The following is an 18,376-nucleotide window of genomic DNA, read 5'->3' on the forward strand; positions in this document are numbered from 1 at the left end:
CTCTCGATATGTGAGACCGTAGTTCGTTGTTCTCTCGCTGTACCTGTTCCATTTTAAACGATCCTTTTTCGAACCCCTGCCATCATCAGTGCCTCCCATTGCCTTTACAATCTTCTGAGAGCTTATTCCAGCGTACCTACCGGACAATGGGCGTGGGCCCGAACACCCAAAATCTAGCTGCAATGGTCAAGAGTAATGCAGACGCTGACATATGGGACCGCGCGGCTCTATTTGCATGCTCACTCTTTCGGTCTCGCTTTCTTTTCCTTCTTTCTATCTCTTGTCCTCTCACTCTTTTTTACTGCTGCATTTCCTCCCTTGCAGAATCTAATTAAAACCATTGTCTTGACAAACTCGAAAGTTGATGGCATTAGTGGCGCAAGGAGCAGATGTGCCAGCGAATCATACTGCGAATCCGGCTACTAGTATGTGTGTGACGATTTCTGGGTAACAAAGAAATGACCATATGCCTGCCGACTGTAAGGTAGCCCGTGGTGGCGAAGCTGTCTGGTAGGTATATGGAAACGCAAAACCGACCAGCGCTAAAACTCTATAGTACGCCCTACAGATAATAATAGAAAGCAACCAGTTATACTGAGTACGACAGAATATAATAAGATGGATAATATACAAGGGAGAAGGTCCGTGATGCGGCCCTATTGTAGGCGCTTTTATCCGCTTCTCAAAATGCTCATCGACCACCCGCCGTCGTTCTCCTTTTCTCGGTTCAGACGTTTCCCATGCATCCGATAGTTCCCCTCTGCTGCGTACGCTGAGCTTACTGCCGGCAACATAAGCGACTTCTGTTTGGTTACCTGCTAACCTAGAGAGGATGCGCATTTCAGAGAAACCGGCTCCTCTGTGTTTATTTTCAGGAGGACCCCCACCTCGTATTTGCTCCAGATGCTCCAGGTGAGTAACGCCCTGAGTGATCTCCACCGCGTTGAGGTAACGCGAAGCATTAAAAAACACTTAACTCATGCGTACAAATGACCAAACAACTACCATGCGAATAGCAGCTGAACGCAGTGCAATGAGGGTCGACACTTCATACGATCGACCTCTGATTACGGTTATTATTCATAATATAAGAATTAAGTGTTTCCGCCAGAAGGGACCTAATTCCTTTTTCGGTCCTAAGCTATATATATTCTCCAAATCCTACTGTTGTTTTCAATAATCTAACACGATACCTTAGGCAATTTCGTAATATAAGCATCCAGAAGATTGGCTAAAAAAGGAACGAAAATATTGAAGGAAATAGGACTTTCCGTGTAAAAAAAACCTAAGTTTTTTTTAAGTGAGTGTTAAATATCCTTCGGATGCTATTAACTATCGAATGAAAAATCTCAAAAATTCATATCTTATCACTGCGAAAGTTTACTAAGGAACCCATACAAAAACAGTCTACAACAACTGATTACACGATTTTATCTCAAGAATTAATTATTTTCAGGCTGACAAATGGAAACCTAATATTCATGTTTTGAACTAAAGTTGACTCTAAACTTTTTACTCGGAAGCAGCTTATATGTATTTGAAATAGATGGACCCTACAAAGACCTCCCTCAGTCCTATGCACAAAATGATAATCAATACAAACTGGTACCTATGTTCATATTAAATATACCCCCAACAGCACTCAGTTACGAAAAAGCCGATGAGAATAAGAGCGGGAGCAGCTACTGAACACGTCTTCATACGCTCACTTCGATACATTGCCAATAAAATTACTACCTGAAGCCTATATACAACTATATAGTTATATATATATATATATATAAACAATAATGATGAACTAAAAAAAATGGATAAAGCAAAAAAAAACGTGTTATTACGATTGCTCTCCGTTGTCCGTATAACGTGAAACATGTTCGAATTCGAAATTAAGCTAAGTAATCATCCTATATATCATTTAATAATATTAATCGTAAATATTGTCCTATATATGTTCCTTGTATAGATTTTCATTTTTTTGGTGAAAATGTTTCACTAGCATATAAAAAGCTTAACATTTTAGAAATATAGCATCGACACTTACGATCATTTCGTCTTGCTCGTATCATTCAGACGTGCCGAGAGACTGTAAAGTAAAACGGTACAAAGTCGATACGATTTGAAGGTGTAAGGCCGTGACCTGTTGGCCTACAGTGGTAACCGCTTCCGTAACAGAAAATCAACTGTTAAAATAAAGCATACCTAGGAAATTAATTAGACTTGATTGCGGGACATTTTTACTTTTTTTTTAGGGTTTACATTTAGGTTACTGGTACAGCTCTTACACACACAGGTATCGGGGTGGCACACAGGCACGGTCAAATGAACCACGAATTTAAAACAAAATAGCATGTATTTATTATTGTATAGCCTCAACAGTATAATTGGCTAGTTTATTAGGTATTAAAGCTCTAACGATTAGTGACGTGTGTTTACGTTGGCGTTCAAGACGGTAAATAAATACAGTCAACTTTGTTATTACCGTGTCAAAGATTCGAGGACAACCACGCTCAGGCGCTTTATTAAACTACCGCTTTCGAACCGTCCGTATTAAGCACCCACCTCAAATATCTAGTGAATGAGAAATCGAAATAAATCGTGGCCGCAGTTCAGATAGCTGCATGTCTATGGTCAACATGTCGACGACCCGAAAGTCACATTGAGCTCGTATGCTTGCTGCATCCTTAAACCCAAATTGGCAGTCGTGCAACTGTGATAGGTTGAAAGGTCGGATTCGGCGTGAGCGGAATCATTTGAGGTCGAAAGGTGTGATTTACTTATTCCAGAGACATCTGCTATTCCGAACTACTTAACTCGAACTTCTGACGAGCTGCCACAAGCAAAAAGTGCACTTCCTGTTTCTATAATTAATAGAAGTTGTCACGCTTGCAATGAAATGTTGGAGTCATCTACTCGATGACCCACCGAATATACAATTGGCGCTCTAACTACCCAAATCATATGTGAACGAAGAGGATGATTTTGGTGTACAAAATGGTGCTAAGTACGATTTTCGGTAAGGTATCAAAGCACCTATAATCTACGCGTGTATAGCTGGCCTTTCAGAGATATAGTGAGCTAATGTACCAAAAAATTTCATACCTGAAAATTTATTAATGGATGCCGACAGAATGCGCATTTGTGCTAACACATTTAGTTTAGTAAAACCTGCGCCATAATCTGTTCTTAATGCTCGAATTGAGAAAAACCGAATCGGGTACTTTCAAAAATAAAGGACAGCCAAGGAACTTGCAGAATGTATAAGAAACTTGTTTTGAAGCTTCTAACGGGAACTCCATCCTTAGGAACGGACTTATAGATGTCATGTTAATTATAATTGCCCTTAAATGTACGGGCTCGTACGTGCGCTATGTTGAAAGCCAAATTGAAATTCGAGTCCTTAAGAAGACTGAGTGTCCTTAAATATTATTTTTAATAAGATTACAAGATGCAACTATGACCCTTAAACGAAGTCAGTGCTCCAAGTAAGTGCTAGTCACTACCGGTACTTACTACATACCTGCCTGTTGTACAGTTACCATAGGGTGATTTCAAAATACAGACACATACTAAGTATTTGGACATGACTACTCGTTTAAACGTCAGCATGGCCTCCTGCCGCCAGCAAAACGTCCCGTTGTCTGGATTAAAGTAGTAGATCGTACATAATAATGCTAATTGAACACCAGTATGTATATAAAATATAAATCCAACACTACACATTTAGGTATTACTTAATTAATCATAGTTACAATCACGAATAATATGAGAAAAGGCATATCTCAAAAAAAAAAGCAGACCAAATTTGAACGATTAAACCCCAATAAAGAATCAAAATTTCGTGCGTAATTAATATTAGAAGGATATAACAAATCCACTAAAGCTGCACTCAGACACGACAAAACAATTTGTGTTTTTCGAAAAGCTATTTTACCCCATTGCTCGTAATGGTGTTTTTTTTTTATAAATGTAACTATCTCAATAATAAAATCTAATGATATACTAAAAAATAACTAATATGAATGTAAATAACATACTAAGTTTATAATTTTTTGACTCAGGTATGTTTTTCACATAACTAACAAATGGTCGGCAAATGTGAAATGGCAAAAGATATGATCCTGTTTCTAGCGCAAGACAGACTACCGAAAAAAACATTCTCAGCAAACTAAGCTAGCCAGTACTACAGACCCTTTTTGAAATGTCACCCAAGTTCACAGGAGATCAATAGCAAATACGAAGCCTTATTACTTCTGCTCAACGTTCCGCCGTACAAGTATCCACATTTTACAAGCATCAAAATTACCTATGATTTTTAACCTAGAAGTAGCATTTTTCAGATCTTGTAGCAACTGGTACACGCACATGTTTAGCGCGCCCGGCTCGATACCTGATCAGGCTGCCACTGAAGGCAATCAGAAGGCCCGCTGGCAGACGATCCGACACCAATGCTAAAACAACTCCCAGGTTGTATCGGACTATTAGCAGGTTCATTAAACGCAGAATATTAATGACATTGTGTTTAACAAAGATTGCGATACACGACAGGTGCATGCCTTCGCCTTTGCTTTTGCGTACATAGAATTGGCTCTACTTGTCCCTAGTGGATGCTGTTTCTATTTGTTGGCAAGGTCCAATGCTCTGCCAGCATTCTCATTCCTTCCAGTCCATGGTTCTTCATTGCTTTATAGAGCCCACCGCGGAGAGATATTATTGGGCGAAAGGGCCAAGACTGGGCAAACGTTATCCTTCCATTATTTCTTGGGTGTAGATTATCTGAGAAGATATAAATATGGCGTAATAGTTCACGACAAAAAGTTGATCATCCGACGAGTAACGGAAATCGACCAAATATACGAAAGGCTCTAGTGCCAGGCCATGATCGGTGTTTTTCATGTGGACCAGGCACGGTCCTATTTAGTAGGTCAAGTAGTGACGATATTACCTATGACCAAGGTAATAGCATTTGACCTCTAGTTAGCTGGTTATCCCATAAGACTGACGGGGTGAAAACACTTAGTGATGCTAACAGACCTTACATAAACTCTTTGGATCGAAGCTTCCCATGCGTTTATATGCTTGCTTAGGCACCCGCAAGTATTTGTAATAAAGATTCGGAGATTATAAAAAAAAAAAAAAAAAACTAATAATTTTAGCATAAATAATATATGGTCTGAGCATATTAGAATATGGGAAGAGTGAGAGACAGTCAGGGTAAAAAGCATAGGAGGTCTTTAGATCGATAAGTGTCGCTCGTCGGCATGAATATCATGTAAGGCAAAGTACGCGCGCACAGATAATTTATTCTATCGGGAGTGTCCTCTATTTTATGCAGGAATTACTATATGTTATAGGTCCTAGCTTAACACTTGCTTGTCCTAGCTTGGACAGAGGTGTTGATTATATGCGAACACATTAGTAGAAGGTTTAGCGGTCGTTAACTCCAATGATTAGTTAAGTATTGGTCCTTTTCAGCTGCCATTTATTCAACATTGCAACCTTGATATATAAATATATATTCAATTGCATGGGTCTTCTACGATAACTAAATTGTGCTACTCCATCACGTGAGGTATAACCGTCCATTTATGTAGTGAAAATTCGTGCAGGCTCATATCTATATGCAAAAGGAAATGCACAGGCCATTAATAAACACTTCCACTTCCTAAATGTCTATTTGTTGTTCCGAAATGAAATGATCCCTCCCGCAATGTGTTTAAAATCATATACACTATATGTGCCCCTGTTACATTGTAAATTAGAATTGTAAACGTTCTGTAGAATCCCTATACCACTACAATAGTAAACAATATCGAGCTAGCTGCTCACTTTATCTGAATTCGTTTACTGAAGTAATCCGCTGTTTGAGAATCTGTATTTATTCCCTATGAGAGCTGAAGCTAGCGGCTTATTTTTTTCATGATTTTTACTCCAAACCTAGTACCCGAGTATTATTTACTATCAAAATTACAGCCTAATTAACACCTAATTAACAGGTCGATAAATTACACTGCCGACAAAGGCTTGCTAGTGCGGGTTATAAGATTACCTGGGATAAGTTTAGACCTACACAAATATTTAGGTTTTTTAAGACCGATGGAATAGCGATGATTGGATTAAGACCTCCTACAGTTAAGTGAGTTCAGATAATAGAAGCACCTGAAGGCTGAACTAACCACAGTTAAAATGGCTTCTATTACATATAAGTTCTACCACTGTTAAATCTAAGACTGGGTTAGCTAACCCGAAAAAAGTACCACAGAATACTCGCCGTTTGCCTGTATAAACAATGGCAAAAAAGTACAAACGCACTGATAACGAGTTTCATCATATGATTGAAGAATGGATACACACCCAAACATATCAGTGCTTAAAGTCTGCTAGCAATAACATTTACCTACCCATAAATCACTCTCGCGACGTTTCTGAACCAGTTCTGCGCTTCAGTATTACTATATCAGGCTTACTTTGTATGCTTCTCCTACATATAGGCGTTGTTCAGTTACTACTCATAGTAAAATTCGCTCGTTCACAAAAAAGGCATATAGAAACAAAGACTTGTTCTATTAAATTCACTGTACACTGAATTCCTGTGTGCCTTGACCGCTGCACGGCGCTAACGTCAAGCTGCTCGAAGTCGTCACCTCAATGGTCTCTTACTGCACTTTGAGGTATACTGACGTTAATCGTTAAAATGCAGCTACTGCTGACTAGGGCTTTCTTCTGTTCATATACGCAGCTGACCCTTTTTGTGCTACTCTAGATCTTGCCACTGCTGTTTTTGTTAATTCGGAGTACTTACCCACTAGCCACCATCCATTGTTTTCCCCAGAAAGAGATACCTGCTCCGCCGAGCGCAGTCCCAGTCTAACTCTTTAGCTTGCATAACGAATTACGAACGGTCCCACGGGACTGCACAATGTACAACTTGCAGGAGGAAATAGCAAGAGAGTGCGACACAAAGATAGAAATCAGTCGAAAAAGCTAAAACTAAAGAGCTACATAGCTCTATTAGGGCAGTCCTCACGAGTGGTGTCCCTAGATGCAGAACTACCACTCTATGAGTAAGCTCTATGAGCGTTCTCTTATCGGTCGCAGAGTTGAACTCGGAGCAAACGACGCTTGCGATAACAGCCACCCGGGAATATGAGGTTCCAGCTGCGGTATCCTGGACGAAGCCACAGTTTTCGGCTTCAGCTGGTTGCAACGTTCCCTCGTTCCGATTGAGACAGCTTCAAACCAGGCAGTACCCGACCAGCGGCTTTTCGGGTGTGTGCGGGCAGTTCCGAGATGATTCAGCAAGTTGTCAGAAAATATCCTATAAGATAAACACTGCGAAGCGATTTGGGTGGAGCTAAAGAAGCAAGAAGTTTATTGGGGCTTGGGTGAATCATTTGGAAAATCACAATTCGAAAACACAGCAAGGCTATAGAAGAGTTGTGGCATTGACATTTAGTTACATCATTCTGATTAACGAGAAGATGCTTAGAGGTATTTGAAAATAGTTGTCGATTAAAGGCCTAAGAAAATTATGGGTTTCATTAAGCGGAAATCAACGAGTGTTCTGAGTAGCGGGATTACCGGCGTGACCAGATATTCGAACCAGGGGTTGCTGAAGTTGAGCGTAGCGTAAGTTTCAATAGCGTTCCTGGAATGTCAGTTGTTCATGCGAGAAACGCTTTACATTTTGGTTTATGAAATTAAAGTTTTTTACAATTATTCTTGAAAATAGTACATTTTATCAAAACGCTTTTAAGGGTGAATTAATTTAAGGTGTCCCATATTTTCTATATCACATTACACCGAAATCCACTGTCACAACCGGTCAGCCACAAATTTTATACCTGCTAATGGGTTAGCTTTATTATTAGCATTTTCACAAAAGACCTACTTTCATTTTTCAAAACAAAATACGTCAACTGTCTGAGAACATTTTATCTTGTAATAAGTACTATACAAGTCAACTATACAACATATTCAACTATACAACGACCCAACATGCTATACAACGTATTGTCTCTGTAAATATATGCGCTCAACTATTACGATGTCATCTTTGTTCTTTCCCACATTTTCAGCCTATCTGGGCATCAAGACTAATCCGGTCAGTTTATGATATTAAGTTGCATATACAGATAAAACGTACGGCACAAATAACAATCAGTCGATACTATTGGTGACTCTTCCCGACAGCACCAAAACTAATCAGTAAGTTTCAAAATAGCTTTTCCAAAAAAATGTATTTTTCGTTGCTTTTAGTGAACACCCATTTATTGTGCGCAGACTATCGAAACGCCAATTGCGGTCACGGAATCGCTGGAAATTATTGCTAACCGCTACATAGATCAATGAACAATGATTACTTTTATTCCAATTAACTTGTCCCCGCAACTTTTCCCTTCCCATCTGAATAAGTCCCACCGTATCTGCCACTAAAGAATTTTACGCTAGACATCAAGCTTCACCAATGGCCCGTAAAGAGCCAAATAAAAGGTAAAGAGCTTACCACCGCCGCGCGTTCCGCCGAGATCGGCGACAGCTGAGCACCTGTTAACCCGGTATCTAGAAGAATTTCTGTTTTGCTAGCTCGACGAGCCAAAGGAGTAGGCGCCGCCAATATAGCTGCTAGACGCCGATTCAAAGAGTGGGGAGTGTCCGTTGTAGCAACCAATGAGGTTAGAATGAAAAAGCAGCGTGTAAGAGGACTCCAAGGACTTCTTATTGGCCTTGGCTGCACTGCCGATAAGTCGGAGCCTAAGAGAACCCCAAACGCCTATCGAGTATCCAAAGCTCAGCAGTGAGGGAACATTAGTAGAGTGATCTTTCCGCTTTGAATACCTTATTCGACGACGTCAGAGACCCTGATTGGACTGCATCTGGCTAACGCGCGGTCTTCCCGTCACTACGGGTGCTCCTTTAATGGTGTAAACTGGGACAGCATGGAGCAGAAATCATTCATTCTAAACTGCTTCAAGCTGGAGCGGAGTAGAAGACGCGGAACGCGGAGAGATACAAACGGAACGACAACGGTTTGTATAGTAACAGAGCATATTAGTCAGAAGACTGTCAGGATGGCCGTGTGACAAAAACAGATAAGAAAGTGATGCTCCGACTAGAGTAGAAGAGGGTTCCACGATGTGGTTTTACAGTCTGAACCCGGTGTATTTCATTCGACAAAATAAAGGGACCCAATGTAGAGTCGTGCGACAGAGGATAGATAAAGCGCGTCTGCCTTGCACCTAATTTGTTCTTGGATATGCATATGGTGCATGTCCCCCCCAAGAAGAATCTAAATTAATGCAGCAGATAGGCTCGAAGAGGCCAATCAAGTCTTCAAAAGTCGATGTAGTAGTGGGAAAATGGCTTTTCGCCGTGTTGGGCACCAAAAACGAAGTATGAACGTGGCCATGACACGTTCAAATACATGAGGAGGACGCAAAACGCCTTTCAAGCGGAGGAAAGCTCGATTAATTATTAAATACCACAATCTAGGATAAATCTGAAAGACGAAGGGTTCTTGTCGAGAGCATTCAGGTGTTCGTTCATTCTTATTTAAAGGTTTACAGCCATAGAATAGTAATCTAAGTAAAACAGAAAATAACAATACGAGCTTGGTAAAGTGACCATACTGTATCAACTACACGTATGTTTAATAAAAAAAAAATATTTTTCGATCGGATCAGAAAGCATAGAGTCGATCATTACAAATTACAACAGTTAGTCGTCATAATAACCTGCATAATCACTATAAAGTTAGCAGGCTTCATTACTACAGAACATTTTTTTGCGGCATACCTAAGCATCATGATCGTTCTAACACTGAATCGAAATTGAGTGGTAAAGCTTCGATAATAAATAAACAAGCTTGTTGGAGCGCCATATACACTATAATGTTCGCACTCGGCCAGACCGTTTACTTCTGGGCTTTGTTTGCCCTCGGCGTGTCCCGTAAAGGGTGTAGGTGTTTGACCTTTGCGCGCTATTCAGTTGCGGAACGCATGAATAGAACGGCAGGCAAGCAAGACGGAAGGGCGAAAACTGGCTGTGTTGTCAGAAGACAAGCTCAGGTCGACCCAGTCGCTTATCGCCCGTCTGAACCTATTTAGAATTTTTCATTTGCGAACAGAAGCAAGGTTGGTCTATTTATGTTTAGTCAAGTGACCCCAACGACAGAATCCGTGCAGGAAATCGCTCGAAGTTAGTGCGTGCTCATATGCAAGCTGTTATAATAATCTCCTTTTTGTGATGAAACCCATCAGAGTCGATTCTCTACGATAGAGTCTACAACGGGCAATACTGCAAGTAATAGAGTGGGAACTAAGTTCAAATATATTATAAGTGACTAGCGTGAAGACAGTGATACTGACTGACCGTCATTGCTAAAATGGAGAATTTGAGACCAATGCTTTAGACGCCCTTCTATACAGGTTAGCCAAAGCTATCACCTACCTATAGAAAGTGAATGATTTTAACTTAGTCAAATATATTTACGAAGAACTGACAGGCACTTCCAAACAGTGACGCTTAGAAATCAATTAATCGATCTGAGTTAGGTTAATAAATAAATGCGGTTTAGAGGGATACTAGCTTATGTACGCAATCATTAGTACGTATCCCGTGGACGTTGCCATCGATAGACGGGAACTTCCACTGAAAGGTAAAACTGCAAAGAACATTTGCCTAAGCAGTTTACTTTCCGCCTGGGAGAAAAGACTATATGATTCTATGGCATACAAAATGATGAAAAACTACAGCGTTGTTCAAAACCACAAAAGGAGTTTGCAAAAATATTGGCGACACCGGATGCACCGACCTGTTTCCTCGGTAGAAATATTAACCGCAAATATTTTCAGGGTAACGATTCGGAAAGCAAGGCATATCTTGCTTTCGGTGACCCTGAGAGACCTACCTAAGCTCTACTGACGGCCCATATTAGAAATCCTCGATGTCCTTTTACTAACAGGACATTGACATTAACGGACAGAATCTGCAATATTCGGTAAAAGATTAAAAATCGTACCCTCTGTTCAATTTGTTCTCCTATTGGGTCGTTTACTAGCAATTTCGTTAATATAATAATCCAGCAAGATCACAGTGACACCCTGCGCTTTTTGGCGTAGTGGTTTGTGTAGGCCGAAAAGGGCTGTTCGTTTTTCCTATTTGGATGATTGTTCGGATTCGATCGTTAAAACCCGTAGCAAAAACTCTTGGAAGTAGTGCACTCGGGGAGAACATTTTCCTTTCGGTGCTGCGCCTATTCCTAAAATAACCGGTTGTCTGATCTCTCTTTCGCAAATAAGTACAGATTAGTCTATTATAGAAAGCAATACGACGAAAATATATCCGTGATAATATTTTTTTTACTAAATACGTACCTTTTATAGCAACCTTTTGTAAGCGATCTCAAATTTACAATTTCAAGGTGTGTTAATGGTAATACTCTGGTAACATACGATTTGTCATAATCCATATGCAATTGTAAACTGGGTTAGTGTTTTAGCTTGGCCTCATGGTAGACTGTCGCGCAGATGGGATCAATATTTTTAGATCGAAATTATGTCTTCAACTTCATAATTTCTACACAAACTTATGAAATAGAGTTTATGTAACAATTTTTTTTTTTATAGAGAATATATTGTACAGCTCACTTTTCGAGAGTTAAATTTCTCTGCTTTCAGATTTGGTATTTGAACGTTTAATATTGATTCAAACGACTGGCCTCTTCTAACACGACACGAAGTGGCGCGCGGGCTCGAACCTGGGCCAGCACGCGTCTCTAAGTTTAATTATTTGACGCCTTACCAACTGCATCGGTCAGAAGATACTTTCGGATGAACACTGAATGTGCGAAGAATACCATGCGCCTCTGTCGCTGCAAAAGCGTCAAAAGCTTTGAATAAATAGGGTATGTCAGTGATTATAGTCGAAATATCCTAGTATGATCAGATGGAGAGTTCCAATACTAAAGTATCTAAATAAGCAAAAACGATAGTTCTTCGAAAAAAGCGGCCTAGGTAGGTATCTTGCTCTGGTCAGCTAAATCAATGATTATAAGAAGATCATAGTTTAATCCTCAGTATACAGCTCCCCAACCATGCTTGCTTATCATGCTTGTATGGCTTTCATCTTAAGCGCCATCTTCAAAATGTGGCAATCGTCAGCAATGGGGGATGAAGTCGTGCTCTTCACCGTGTCAAAACACCTCCATGACGTATGCAAATGGGTAGAGTGAAGCGGTGTAAACCTGAGTAGTTGTTTTAAGTCGAATAGTTCAATTTACGTATTCATTAGCTGTTTTGCTAGACTGATTACAGGACTCTACGTATAGGATACTGCTAGTACGTAAATTTATGCGATAGTAGCCAGGGTTATGATAGCAGCCATAGAACTCATCAAGAAAAAGATTTACGTTTATGAATTGTTACCGGTTGAATTTGAGCTAACTGTCGTTTGAGTCGTATATGCACTATGGATCTAGCTATTTTTAGGGGTTAAGGACAATTGGATTGACAGTTCGTGTATGAAAAAAAGCTAATAACAAAACAAAATTCTGCCGAAGATGCTTGAACGTTTGCCTGGTATAAGCGAGCAAACTATGGAACGATTCTATAGCATCCAATATTTGAAACACAAGTTAAAAACAAACCTGACCAAACTGACCAAGCTCAATCTTCGTTTTCTTTGAAGGTACTGAATCGACTTGTCCGCCTAAAGAAAAGAGCTAAAAAAAAACGCATAAATACAGGTTCTTAACAAAACTACGACTTAATTCCACTCAACATAGTTTATCGGTAGCTTCTCGCAGAATTGCAGCAAGATGTTTTCTAACAAAAAGCTCTATTTTTAGTACCAATTCGAATAAAACAGATGGGCCGCATGAATAGATATTGCATTTGCCCCAGAGCGCTGGAAAAAATTCAGTCACACAGTCTTCGGCGTCGTAGACTTCACTCATATCTAATTTGAGTAATTGCACTGCGTGGGTGATGCACAGCTGAAGGTTTGGCCTCTCTCTCCTTCTCTCTTGCGTATTTTTTAGTTAATTTATAAAATGTAGATAAATTTATAAAATGAAATAGCATACGAGTAACAGAAGCCGATGTGCTACAAGACTTATTGACGCCAGAAGAAGAAATTACATTAATTGCTCTGTGTATGTATGCTGGACTCGTTCCTTACCGAGCCAATTTCAGCCAAATAGAAATTGTGACATCAGCAGAAATGAAACACGAGATCATATTGACGAGTGTCCTAGTCAGTAAATAGGCACTTTCGGTTTTTCGAGTTTATGTGCGCGCTATATCATAAGCATCGTATAAACAAAACCTCTTAGTGCTCTGGGGTCGCATGATAGAGCTCAGATAGGTTCTTTCTGATACTCCATTTAAAAGAATTGGCAGGCAGATGTAGTGAACATAATCGAATTAGAACTATAGGAACCACGAACGCGCCCCATAATCATATGATACCGCCGCTATTGTCCGCACATCACTACTTCCGTTCAACAATCCATGCACTGACATGGTCGCGTAACAGAGCGCTAACGACGTAATTGCATAACCTTGTATAGTATCATAGTCAAAATCACACCTTTTCTATGGCATAAACGTTGTTACTATGCAGGATATGTGTTAAATGATGTATAACACTTTCAGATCAGCAAAATTCAAGCCATGGGTATCGATGTGTCAGTTGTTGTGACAATGATCAACTCCGTAGGTACGTCGTGTTATTAATCAATCACAGAACACTATTCCAATGAACAAACTAAAATTCAACCGTAATTTTAGCTCTCGGTACAGGACTCACTGGTACCACTAAAAAAAGTAACGTCTTTTCGGACCGAGTTAGATTATTGCGAAATCCATATACACCAACTGAACTTCAAGGACGATCTGTTACTATTATATTGAACAGTTAAAAGAGAATCTGGAAAACTTTAAGATTTAACCAGTTTTAAACTGCGCGCCACAAGCAGACGAAATTTGACCGACAAGTCTTTCAGAAATTTGTGAATCAAACAAAAAAAAACCCGCCTGGAACATAAGGTTGCAGTAAGGCACGGTTCAATATCTACCGCCAGTCGGCAAGGGACAAGGCGAGGGAATGGCGTCGCCCTCGAAAAAAAATCAAATTCAACAAGAAAATTGAGTAGGTTTAAATGTCAGGTGATGGTAATACGATCACTGGACCTCAAGGGCATTTGCTACTATGAGATACTTGCCCAAAAATGAAGCAGTTAATGCAGCCCGCTATCTTGAATTTCTCGAAAGACTCCAAACTTTTGGCACTGCGATTGAAAGCACATAGACTGGTTACTTACGAACGAAGCCAGACCGTATCGCCACGCCTCAGTTGCCTCCTGGACGTTGGCTTCAACCCAGTTATTCTTCCGATCCAAGTTCGTGTGATTACGGGACTTTTTATGCCCTAAAACGGGCAGGTGGTAAGCAAGCATACTCCACTGTCGATTTAGTGAGATGAGCCATACATAGAGAAATTACACATGGAAACGCGAATGGTAGGTATATGGCTGTTCAGGACTGCCAGAGCGCTAAAAAAAAATGTGTAAAAAATAATGAGTAAGACATAGTAATTCTTAAATAATCATTGTAGCCCAACTTATTTAGAAGTTATTCAGTTTCAAAGTCTGCCGAACTCGCTTGTAGCAAGCTAATAACACTATACGCAATTAGCCTATGAAAATGTTCTGTTTCGGACTGATTGACGTATTCCAGCCATACTAATATAGAAACGATACGTGGAGAATTTTATATAAAATCAAATGCCTATTATCAGAGCCGTATTTAAAGATAGTTTTTAATTAAATCAAATTTTGATCGGCTATTTGTTCAATAGGTATCAATAGTTGAAAATCGAGCTACGATTATTTGTTTTTCCTTCTATGCACGAGCTGTTTCCATTTCTTTGCATTTTACTTATATTTACGTAAATTAACCACATGAAGATCAAATCGGATCTTTTGTTTCCTGGCGTTCCGATTCGCGGACGTTACTTTTGCCGTTTAGGTGTACGGTCGACATTGATTTCTTCACTTATGCCTATAATTCCCGCTTAATTATTTTTACTTAAAACACTTTTTTCAGATCAAATCAAATTCGTGCATTGTATAATTTAAAACCAGATTGTTTTACATCAGAACACCTAGGTTTGTCTGACGTGGATAATTATTCTGTTCAACAGGACGATCAGACAGGAATAATTATTCTATTTTTCATTTTTCTATCCTATTCCTTTATTAATATGATCAAGTAAAAATATTCGTATTTAGAGCTAACTTATGGGGACTTAATACATTTGGCAAAATAGCTCGTTTTTGCTGATTATTATTATCATGAGATATCTAAGTATCCATCATGGCTGTTTACTCACAATTGTTCTATTTCAACTGTACATCGTAGTCGCATAGAAGTACTTGAGTTTCTTTATGACATATTTGCCACTGGGCTGCCTAATCCGCAACAACACTGTGCGACGTAATTTATTCTCTAGAAAAGAACAAAGCAGCTAAGCAAGATAACGGTAGCCCCTTAATCCAAACGAAAACTGCATCTTAATTAATGTTCTCTGTGAAAGCTCGCAATTTACACTACTCAGGGCAATAAAAAATTTTGTTTTAGTTATATCTTTATATGTCTTATACATATATATATATATATATATATATATATATATATATATATATATATATATATATATATGTCTTTGAGGCAAAATGTAGTCTATATGACCATTTGATTTCAATGTTGCGATTGCTGACGTATTTATTTAATTTAACTAACTAGTCGCATGATATCTGCCGAAGGCAACTTTCTTCAGTACTTATAAGTTTATAAGTTAGTATAAGTACTTATAAGCGTATTTCATAAAAGGATTAGTAGTGATGAGCCGCAGTTCGTACTACCGGAATTGTACTTATTGAAATTAAGTGTATTCAAGTTAAAGCAAAATAATGAAGAGTATTTAAACCGAGACAGTGATTCTTCCGATAAAAAAGATGCCCTTTTTTAAACTTATTGCAATTACATGTAATATATCGCCGTTACATTGTCTAAATATTCGATTACCGTTTTTTTGTTCCATTGACGTGAAATGTGTGCAGTGCCGATTATTGAAGTCAGAACTGATTTCCTCCCAAATTCGTTTGCCCAGATAGTCCATTGGCTCAGTACGACTCGATCTTGCACAGTGCACACCTTATAGTGGGACTAATCCCTTTGAGTTTACAGCTAGCTGTGGATACTCCGAGCTACCTCGACAGCCTTGTCCTGCTCCTGAATTTTCTATTCCTAAGCGTTGAAGACAGAATCTATTAACTATGAACTAGTTATTGCCTATATTCTGGTGCCGTTCTTCTGTTTATTAAAATTGTCTACAGCTTTGTTATTATCGCTGTTTTAAGTTTGAGGTCTGGTTAAAAAATCGCCAGAACTTCTCAACATTCGTTCGCATTTAAAACGTTACTATTGACGATTATTGCACACTCTATTGTCAGAAGCTGATTAATTACGAGGTTTTTCGAAAGGTAGTTGTAGGCCTTTTCTTGAAATTTCCATCCGTCTCCAGTTCCGCCCCGTTCTAGACCTTTGGCAGCAAGCATATATCAGGTTATCATGACATAAAATCTCCGACACCCTGACCTTCACTTATTGAAGGGGCCGTTCGATATTAAGGGACTTCCCGATACCCAGGGCAAGGCTCCAACCTAATATTGGTATAAGGTAAGAGTCAGAAGGTTATGATATATACAGATCGAATTTACCGATACCATACATAGAGCATTCTCTCTATAGCTTTCTTTGAATAGCCATTACAAACACGATTAGCATCGAGTTAGGCTCATCACTCCAATATAGCGCGCAGCTTTAATCTAATAGATAGAAGATCGGAATACGAAGCGGCCCACTGCAGTGCGGTTCCTCAGAATTGTATTTCCTGTTTGCCTAAACCGACTAGCGGGGAATATATTAAGGCTACTTGTAGACCCAGAACAGAGCCTAAGCGTATTACCAAGACGATGCAAAGATCGTAATCAATCTCACCCTGAATAATCTGAGGAAAGGATGCGCTTGGAGAAGTTATCTGTAGCCAACTTGTTGGTAATCATACGTTTGGTTTCAGTACAAGGCGCGCACGAGACCTCTGCTAAAATACTTTAACTTTGTTTCTTTTCTAAAGTATTCTATTTTCTTTTATCTTAAAGGTCAATGTACATTGATTTGTCGCTTGATGCGTTCGAACCACGTTGCTTTCTACGTTTTTGTGGTTTGAAGAGGGCACTGGCATTTTTTCTACTACAAAACCTACTTAACAGCCTGATGTCTTACATAAATTGCTAAAGAAATGTTAGGCATTACTGCTTTGCCGTTGAAATTTCCTTTTTGCCAGGGCCTCTATAGTTTTTTGTTATGTATTAGTTTAGTATTTGCTGTACTAGAACCGTGGCAAAATTTAATTCTTCTTTAACTTTTGTCGGGTATCGGGTATACATAAAAATAGTAACAAAACAGGTGATATAAACACTCCCAGATAAACAGATCCTATTTAACTGGTACACAGTCTGTTAACTAGGTGTAACCTGAAAGGTCCATAAAAGAATTTGCAACCATATGAGCTTGCCATTGACTGGTGCCGCCGTTTTGGCCGAAGTAAAAACGTCTGCTAACACCTTCGTTTTACAAGTCACGTTACACAGCAATCTTTTGTGAGTGACCCGGCTACTGATTATTCACCCTCTGTTGAATTGTCAGCCCCTGAAGGGATAATTTTTATTTATTTACGTGGCCATTCAGCGGCATTCATCGCTCAACAGAATGCTAGCCCTCTCCTATAGGGAAATTAAATTTAATTTTACGTTTTACGCCACCCTCTAGATGCGAGCAGCAAACGCATTGATGTTTATTGAAATGTATTGTTGGATGAAACCATTGTAAACGTTTCGTTAGCGACTTTTTCAGACGCACGATAGGGGTCCGAAGTGAGCATAATGAGTCACCACAGCATTGAACCCGTCGGCGACGGCGTTGTTAAATATGATGGAGATTAAACCCAGCTGACAAGTCTAGCAAAATCAGTATGGCTGTACACCGTTGACGACCTAGGACTGTGCCCTCTAAGAGCCTATTCGATATCAACGTAATCTAAATTTTCCGTTTTTCTTGTATAATTTGCCACATAATTCGGAGCTTTTAGATTCGGACATATGATCCCTAATAAAACGAGTGATTCAGAGCTTTTTACAAAAAAAAAAAAATTTGAGATAACATACGAGCAATGTGATATGTAATAACATTTAGATTTATAGCCGCTTTATCGAAAATCAGAATAAAAAATGAAACGAATTTTTAGATAAGAGGAA

The 18,376-nt window shown here is 39.3% G+C and overlaps 1 long non-coding RNA gene across 8 annotated transcripts in view; it reads right to left on the minus strand.

Moving 5' to 3' along the window:
- Window positions 1-18,376, minus strand: part of LOC111249594 (uncharacterized) — an 83,086-nt gene that overhangs the window by 45,912 nt on the left and 18,798 nt on the right. Inside the window, exons 2-4 of one of the 8 annotated variants that reach the window (XR_015326528.1) lie at window positions 14,321-14,551; window positions 12,658-12,718; window positions 11,348-12,241 (exon numbers count right to left, since the gene is read on the minus strand). The exons of 5 other annotated variants lie outside the window; for them this stretch is intronic. This is a non-coding gene — a long non-coding RNA (uncharacterized LOC111249594). Of the gene's footprint in view, window positions 1-11,347; window positions 12,242-12,643; window positions 12,719-14,320; window positions 14,552-18,376 lie in introns of those variants that run through there. 2 more of the 8 variants (XR_015326527.1, XR_015326529.1) reach the window with 2 other exon arrangements.

Source organism: Varroa destructor, unplaced genomic scaffold, assembly GCF_002443255.2.
Source record: "Varroa destructor unplaced genomic scaffold, Vdes_3.0 BEIS01000004.1, whole genome shotgun sequence".
Classification (NCBI taxonomy): Eukaryota; Metazoa; Arthropoda; class Arachnida; order Mesostigmata; family Varroidae; genus Varroa; species Varroa destructor.